The sequence below is a fragment of the Onychostoma macrolepis genome, chromosome 14, assembly GCF_012432095.1.
Source record: "Onychostoma macrolepis isolate SWU-2019 chromosome 14, ASM1243209v1, whole genome shotgun sequence".
NCBI lineage: Eukaryota > Metazoa > Chordata > Actinopteri > Cypriniformes > Cyprinidae > Onychostoma > Onychostoma macrolepis.
Window position 1 is genome coordinate 4,693,227 of NC_081168.1, and position 9,544 is coordinate 4,702,770.

Sequence of the window (9,544 nt, forward strand, 5' to 3'; positions counted from 1 at the left end):
AAACATTTTGGCATGGTTATGAGACTCGGGCAGCCAATGAACCCTATGACATATAGGCCTGCTGCGAATTCTATAGACACCGAAAAAAATGGTAACATCTAAATGAACTCATTTTATGCAAGTGACAAATTTTATTTTATACCACTGAATCAACCTATACATACATTTGTACCAGCGCTCTCAACTGGGGCAGTACCTTTTCAGAAAGTAGAATTTTGTACTTTATTTACCCTTAAAGGGTGCAAATAAGTACCTTAAAGGTGCATATTAGTACCTAAAATGTAAATATTTGTACCTAAATAGTACATATTTGTACCTTCTGAAAAGGTACCGCCCCAGTGACACCTTTTTCTGAGAGTGAACAAAACGTTTTTTTTGGGGTTATTTTATTTTTGCAAGACTTGTTAGGGAACATTCTCATTCTTATAATGTTATTTGGTCTTTAATAAAGTTCTCAAAACGTTAGCACAAAAAAAATTATTTATACATCATTCTTGGAATGTATTTCTAAAATGTTTTAGTTGCACATTTGTTTAACTTCTTTTTTTTTTTAAATGTTACTTGTTGCAGAACAATAGAGAGCATTCAAAAATAAAAGAGAGAATGATAGCTCATCTGCTTTCTGAAAATATATTGGTAGCTGTGTAACTGCAGGATAAATAAGTACTGTGGAATTTAAAGAGGAAATTAACACATGAAATAAATAAATAGAGCTTTAATGTAACAATGGCAGGTTACCACTTTTTACAACATGAATACAAAAAATCACAAATGTTTGAATCTTCCCCTTTAATAAGTGTATACAACAAACATAATGAAGAGGTTGCCTGAGGGTTTGGGTGGAAAATAATTACTTGCGCAAGACTCAGCTAATGTAACTGCAGTATACTGTGGAATTCAAAGAAGAAATTAGTTTCACAGGAAGCAAACACATGCAAAATAAATAAATAAATAAAAAAGCTTAATGCTAACAATGGCAGTTACACTTTTTACTACGTAAATATGAAAAATAGCACATCACGTGTACATAATAAAGAGTTTGCCTTAGGGTTTGGGTAGAATAATTACTTGTGAAATTTAACTGCAATATGTTATACTGTGGAATTTAAAGAAGAACGTTCACTTTACACGTCTATAAATATAATTTTTGCCTCATTAATTTTGCTCACTATTGGTGCAGTCAAAATGGCAGAAAATCTGGTTTAATGTTTTGTTTGACTATTTGGCCCATTGTGACTTATCATTAACTCACTCTTAGTAATAAAGTCATATTGTATAGGCCATTTCTCCTTTATCATCTGACCTGAGATGGGTGAGGCAATCCACTCATGTATTGCAGCAATCCATGTTCTGAGTTCTTTGAAATGCAAGTTTGCTGAATAAAAGGTTTTTTAAGGATTTTAGCAATAGTGATTCAGGTCTCTGATTAGTGTCTCACAAGCACAACTATTGTTGTGATAAGTGATCAATATTTAACCACACAACACAGCCGTCTTATCACCGCATACTGGCTAGAATGCGAGGTACAGAACGCTCCATCTGTCTGTGCAAATAACTGACTAGGCAGCTCAAATGTACTTGTACTTATTTTCATGCACTACAAGAGATCTCCTGTGCGTCTGCTGTAGACCTGACTACTAATGAGCATTTGTTTGGGTGTTAGAAAGAGGCTTGGCCGCAAATTCTGTCAAACGTCAGCAGAATAAATTAAAAGCCAACACTGCATGGACAAAACAAAGTCTTTGTTACTGACACAGAATGAGTAATGCATGCCTGGGAGAGCCGGAGAGATTGCAGCCTTCAGATGGGTTTTCTTAAGCCTTCTATTATGGCTAGAAAAATAAAAAAAAAGCTGTAAAAAGTTGTTGTTCTGAGAAGAGAGATGAGGAACAAACAAATAAAATAGACTAGCACATGCATATCCTTTGAAATAAAAAATAAATAGAAAAGGAAATCATTTGCAAATTTGCAGGCCAGGATCACTTCTTCTAAACAATATATAGTAAGACATGACCAAAGAAAAATATGTGCATGATACTTCTGGTTGTAATTAATTTCAGAAAGCTGAAACACATTCTTGTTAGTCGGGTTTCTTTGAGTCTGCTAGAATTACGAGTTGGTCAGGTCAAGGTCTTTGGTTTCAGTGCAGATGAAAGACGAAGAATTTTTACCAACTTGTACACCGTCTTGACCCACTGACATAATTCATGCCAGAGCTAGAGAAAGAACATGACGAAATTGTACTTTTTTTTCTTTTTTACTGGCGCCGTCCATTCTGTTCTGTCACAAAGACATAAAATACGGTTCAGTTGGGGCAGTGACCTGACTAAACATGTTTTCAACCTGTTTTGAGGTCTGTGTTGACACAGATCACAGTCAAACACCACCAGACGTCAGTAAACTTGTTGTTTGTTACTTTTGAAATTGACAGTACAAATCCAGACTGAAAAAATGAATTCCATTTCCAATATTCCTAATATTTAAATAGAATATATATTACTATATTACGCTATTTTATTATACAATATATTATATTATTTTTATGATTCTATAATTATTCCTTTCTAGAATTCCCCTCCAGTTCTTATAAGAACCCTTTGACCCCTGAAGTTGCATAAATGTTCAATTCACAGAGTGCCGATCAAATGAAATGAGTTGAGTAATTTAGATGACTTTATACGTCATTGTAAAACCTTGAATTAAGAGGGTGTGTGCCGCTTGTGAATTCCCATTGGCTCTGGATGCACGAGGCAAATGCTGAACAGCTGTAATGTGTGAGGAGATGGGAACGAGAGTCTGAGTCACAGAGATAAAAGCCAGTGATGTCACAAACTTTCAGGTTTTGTCCTGTCAAGTGACAAATGATAAGCAGTCATTTTTGTAGAAGCAGAAGAGTGACACTTTTTTATTGTGCCTTGATCACCTGCTGTACATACGAACATCCCAACAGCTCCTTTATGACCATGAACTTTAAATGGACACATCACTGACTATAAATAATAACCAGCAAAAACAGGTCATATAGTGCGTGATCAGAGGTGCAAAAGACACTGAACAGAAAAACAAAAGATAATTTTTCCTCTCTTGCTATGTTCTATATATTCACATTACACGCTTCATTCGTTTATGTCTTCTTGTCAGAAAGAGATAATAAGAGAGATAATAAATAAGAATTCCAATGAAAGCATCCAGGGCTGAGCAAGTATCAGTAAAAACGTTGACTGAACATATTCTGAAAATTAATGTATGACATGTCAGGGATGACTACAATGGTACGTAAAGCTTCATCTCAATGTACCACAGCATCAGCATTGACTATGAATGCAACTCAGACAGTCAATCAGACCAACAATTCTGTTGATAGAGCCAATTTCAGGCTTTGTTGTATAATAGTGCCACCAAGTGACTTTTTTCATGCAAATGTTTTGTGGCCCCACAGCACCTCCTTACAGCTGCGGCCCACAAGGGGGCCTCAGCAAACCTTCAAGAGACAGCAGGACAACTTAATAATAAATGAAATGAGGTTCTATTAAAATACATTCAAATTAAAATGCAAAAACAAACAAATAAATAAACATGTAATGTGAAATATTTATTACTATTATTATTATTATTATTATTTCACCTTAATTATTGTTCATATTCTTAGTTCTTTAAACTCCTGGAATCACAAATGAATTGTTATTAATGAATATGTAATTTAATATATCAACACATCTGGTTTCTGTTAGCAAAAAGTTTGAAATCAAGTTACAGCAGAAAACACACACACACACTCAGTCTGGCATTTGTGGTTTACGGGGACTTTCCATAGGCGTAATGGTTTTTATACTGTACAAACTGTATGTGCTATTGCCCTACACCAACCCTACCCCTTACAGGAAACTACAGGCAATTTTTTAATTTCATAAAACACTGTTTTGTATGTTTTTTTAAGCCTTTTGATTTACGAAGACACAGGAAGTGTCCTCATAAACCATGGTTACGCTGTAGTACCCATGTTATTATACACATTTGTGTCCTCATAAACCATACCAGTACACACACACACACACACACACCTTAAACTTTCAGTAACAGCACTAATGTCACGATCAGTTTATAAAAAGATTCAGTTTAGGTTTGATTTAAATCAAGGCAAAAACAAAAATCATTCAGCATTTATTATTTCTTTAAAAATGCTTTTACTATGGCATAATTTTAAGTTTATAAAAATATTCGGTCACACTTTATATTACGTGGCCTTTACTACTATGTACTTACATCAAAAAATAAGTACAATGTACTTATTGTGGTCATATTGTATTGCAAAACACTTTTGCTGCTATTGAGGTGGGATACGGGTAGGTTAGGGACAGGTTTGGTGGTATGGGTAGGTTTAAGGGTGGGTTAAGGTGTAAGGGATGGGTCAACAGTGTAATTGTAAATGTAATTACAGAAATTAATTACAGATGTAATTACATATAGGTATTTTTAAAAATATAAGTACAATATAAAAACATGTATGTACACAATAAGTGCATTGTATCAAATGATTAATTTAAATGTAAGTACATAGTAGTTAAGGCCACCTAATATAAAGTGGGACCAAAGATTCAGTTTAGGTATTATTTAAATCATGGCAACAACACAAGGATCATTTAGCTTCAGTTCTTTTAGTTTATTGTTTCTTTGAATACTAGTGTGCCGTTTTACACTGACATACAGTAATTACAGAAATGCATGCTCTTCATTATTTTGTATATGTTTGCTTTTTAACAAACAGATCGTCTGGTAACACTTTATTTTAGGGTCTCTTAACTAGTTGCTTATCAGCATGCATATTACTAGAATATTAGCCATTTATTAGTAGTAATTAAGCACATATGAATGCTTTATTCTACATGACCTTATTCTGCATCCCTAATCCTACCCAATACCTAAACTTAACAACTACCTTACTAACTATTAATAAGCAGCAAATTAGGAATTTATTGAGGGAAAAGTCATAGTTAATAGTGAATAAGTGTTCGCTATTCTAAAGTGTTACCGATCGTCTATACTATTTGTTGTATATAAGGTTTATAGCAGGTGTTAACAGTGATTAACAACGCTTAATCTGTAGGGCGGGGTTGCTATGAACCATTAATGCTTTTGATTGGAGAGAAAATACAACCCCTCCCCTGTTTTATCAACCACTGTTTCACACCCCCACCACACACAGCACACTACACCACAGCACCATCTACGGCTCTATAACGTCCCCTGCACCCGCCCACCACAGCCCTGCTGGGGGGCTCAAGAATGTACCCCTAGATTTTCACTAGAGTGCGAGTGTCCTGAGAAACTCTTGAGATGCTTAAATCTGCAGATCAAAGATTCTGAACATTCTATTTATGTTAATGACTATCATTGTGACATCATACTGCTCATTTGAATCTGGCTGTGTGTTCTTCATGAGTGGTAAGTAAAGCCAGATGCGTTTCACAGTATTTGCCTCATATGCTAAAAGTTGAATGTGAGGCTGAAATTAATGAATAAATTAGGGGCACTATAGAGCCGTAGATGGTGCAGTGGTGTAGTGTGTTGTGTGGTGGGGGTGTGACACAGTGATTAACAAAAGAGGTGTGGGGTTGTATTTTCTTTCCAATCAAATGAGCACTGATGGTTTGACCCCACCCTTAAGATTAATTGTTGTTAATCTCTGTTAACACTTGCCATAAACCTTATTTACAATATATGAGTAGGTCCATACATACAAAATACAATACAATACAATACAATATGATACAATACATACAAAGAACTCAGAAGAACTAAACAGTTCAAAAGTTTACAAAGCACATTCATATTCGTTGACATAATAAATGGAAATATCTGAGACTGTATGATTCTTGTGTTTGTGTCTTGATTTAAACATTCAGTGTGATGAAATAAGTCATACCTGAAGCTTATTGTAAACTGGTCACTGAGTTTGGTGCAGTTATTACATTTTAGAGGTGCGTAGGTGTGTGTGTTCATTCAAGAACAAACAAACATTAAGATGATTAATGTTTACAACCATATAAATGTGTATATATCTATACAATTAATCTAAACTTCAAGTATTTTTATTTAAATAAAAAGAACTGATAAAACATAATTGTGATTATGTATAAAATATGAAAATTCAATATTCCATGTATTGTTTTTTTTTTTTTTTTTTTTGTAGTTTATTTTTCAAAATGTATTAAAATCAATCCCTTATACAGCTGAACTGAAATATTTTCTGTAATATACATGCGATATAAAACTGACCACAGCTAAAATCATGCTGTAAGTACATATTTTTATCACAAGATGTCACCATTTGGACATTAAAATACATACCATTCCAGCTCTAAGGTCAAAGTGCATGCACAATACTTACAATACTTTTAAGAGTACTGTAGATGACTATTGTAGTGCAAATAAATAAATGAACAAACAAATAAAAAGTGAGGTGTATTGTGTTGTGCAATAGACATTATTTTCAGGATTCACAGAAATAGATCTAATACATACACATCAGTAAATAAATTAAACATCAATACCGATTCACCGAATTCGCTAGACCTGCACAGAATCAGATATCAGGAGCTTATTTAGTTCAATATTTTCATCCACAAATCTACAACAGTCGTCTGTTTTTATCTGGAGAGCAGGGGGAACTATGCTAAATGCAAACATTTAAATACAACTAAGTAACCATATAATTGTTTAGCTGGATAAACAATAAATAGGACAAGAAGTTTTGTTGTCAAAGGTTGTGTGTTCAATCTAACTCTACTGTATTTTGCTGCTAATTAATCTTTCAAACCCTCATGCATAAAATACAGATTCATCCCAGTAAAATAGCTAATGCTAATACATTATTATGCTTAATGTTTGTGTAAAGCTGGTCATGTACATTTCTGCCCTTTTCTTTAATGCAATATAAAACTGACCCCTTTATTATTTAGCCTGTAGATAACATGTTAATGTTCATGTTAATAATATAATATTGCATTCATATTGTTAGGAACTGAATCTCATGTTTTATTTTATGCCATTATTTGATAATTCAAGCTTGTTTCTTATCTTGTGAACACAAGGGGGCAGAACAGTATAATCTATTTTTTCGCCAAATGCCAACCTTATGAAATTTGTGGTTTCTCCATGGTTTTGTACTTTAATTACCATTGACCTTTTCTCTCTTACTATAGATTCTAATCACGAAGCACAAGGCTCCGGACCGATCCCTCCAGTTCAGATGAAATGTGGAGAGGTGAAATTTCCTATAAATCTTTCCAGCGCTGCTCTCTTCTGCCCTTAAGTGCACACGGATGGAACTGAATACTCATAGGCTCCTCAATAATTATATCCTTTTTCTGCCATTCACTTGTCTTTCTCTTTCTTTTTCATTCATCTTTCTATATATTATAAATATATGCAGGCCTACATTAACAATTGAAACTTTCTGAATATTTTAGCATTTTATGGTTATTGCCACTGGAACTGATTATACCTGCAAAATACTGGATTAAAAAGTGATTTTTAAAAGCACCAATATGTATGTAATTACATTTCTATGTAATTATATTCAAAAGTTCAGAGTCAATAAGATTTTGTAAATGTTTTTGAAAGAAGTAGTCTCTTATGCTCACCAAGGCTGTACTTATTTGATCAAAAATACAGTAAAACCCTAAAATATTATTACAGTTTAAAATAACTGATTTCTATATATTTGAAAATGCAATTTATTCCTGTGATCAAAGCTGAATTTTCATAATCATTACTCCAGTCTTTAGTGTCACATAATCCTTCAGAAATCCTTCTAATATGCTGATTTAATGCTTAAGAAACATTTCATTATAATAATTATTATTATTAGCAATATTTTTGTGGAAACAGTGATATATATATATATATATATATATATATATATATATATATTTTTTTTTAATTATAATTATTATTATTATTTTTTTTTTTTCAGAATTCTTTGATAAAGTTTATAAAAACAGCATTTATTTGAAATAGAAATCTTTTGTAACAGTGAAAAAGTATTTGTGTCTTTGTCAATTTAATGCATCCTTGCTGATAAAAATATTTCTTTTAAAGAAAAACAATAAATAAATCTTACTGACCCCCATATTTTTTAACAATAGCATATGTAAATGGGATGATATAACTGATAAGATATTCACAAAACTATAAAAATGTCCTTTTATTAAAACAGTTGTGTGCAGATAAACTAAATTTAAGATTGAAGCCGTATACTGACAGTTGAAGGGTAAACAATCTTACAATTTAACCGTTAAAAGTAAAACATAAGGATAAGGACAGTGTGTGCTCATAGCATTGTAGCTTAAATAGATTTTGTTTACACTAGTTATAAGCTGTAAATTATTTACCCTTGCTCTCTAACCTGATTTGCAATCCAGTAAAAGTCTAATTATACACAGAAATGACCACTGTATTGGCTAGGGAGTCTAAAGGTCATTTGCATTCAGTGAGTCTCACAATGAAGGACAACGTAAAACAGCAGAGACAAAAATGCGCAGGCGTCTACTGTTCGTGACATGCTGGGACAGTAGTAGTTGCAAATACAAATATTAAACCAATGCATTATTCATAAATCAAGAGCCCAACTCTTGGAGCAACACGATTGCATGCCGAAACATAACAAGATCGACCGCTCTGGTAAATTTCGAGAGTGTGGAAGGACACAGTTTTTGAAGGGAAAGGTTAGCACTGTCCTTGAGTCACATGAACAGACTGTGTGAATCACACAAGGGTGGATGAAGCGGTCAAAGTTCTACAAGAACAAATTTCTTATGTAAAAGCATGAGTGCATTTCACCCTACAGCAGCAGATTAAAGGAGAAGCGACTTAATGTGGAGTGACAGTCCTAACGGAACTGGCTGAGAGTGGCGTGGTATGGCCACGCGACGCTGACTGTCCTGGCCACAGATTTACAAGGATTTCTGCAAGATCTACAGCGACACTCAAGGAGGAGCTGAACAAGCCAGGAAAGGTTCTCACGAATATTTCCAGACCTGCACTGTGAATAGAGCCATCTTGCCTCTTCCTGTCTCATCACCTGCTGCACACAAAGATTCCTGACACCGAGTGTTGACGGTGCACTCTGGAGACCTGCCTTCAGTCCTGCCTCTTCCCTCCACCATCTGTGCAGAGATAAACAAAAAAAAAAAGATGCACCTTAAAGAGCTAGTTCACCCAAAAATACAAATTTGCTGTTAATTCACTCACCCTCAGGTCATCCGAGATGTAGATGACTTTTTTTCTTGAGTAGATCAGATAAAGATTTTTAGCTGAAACCGTGGTCCTTGGTGATTCATAAAATCAAGTCAGTGGCTGCATATTTTTGAGAATTAAAAAAAAGCATATCAAGAGACACAAAATGAATACCTGTGGCTCCTGGCGATATATTGAGGTCTTATGAAGCGAAACGATTGGTCTGTGCAAGAAACTGAACATTATTTACAGTACAACATTATTACCTGTAATCCAGAGCCTCAGACAACTGGGAAATACGATTATT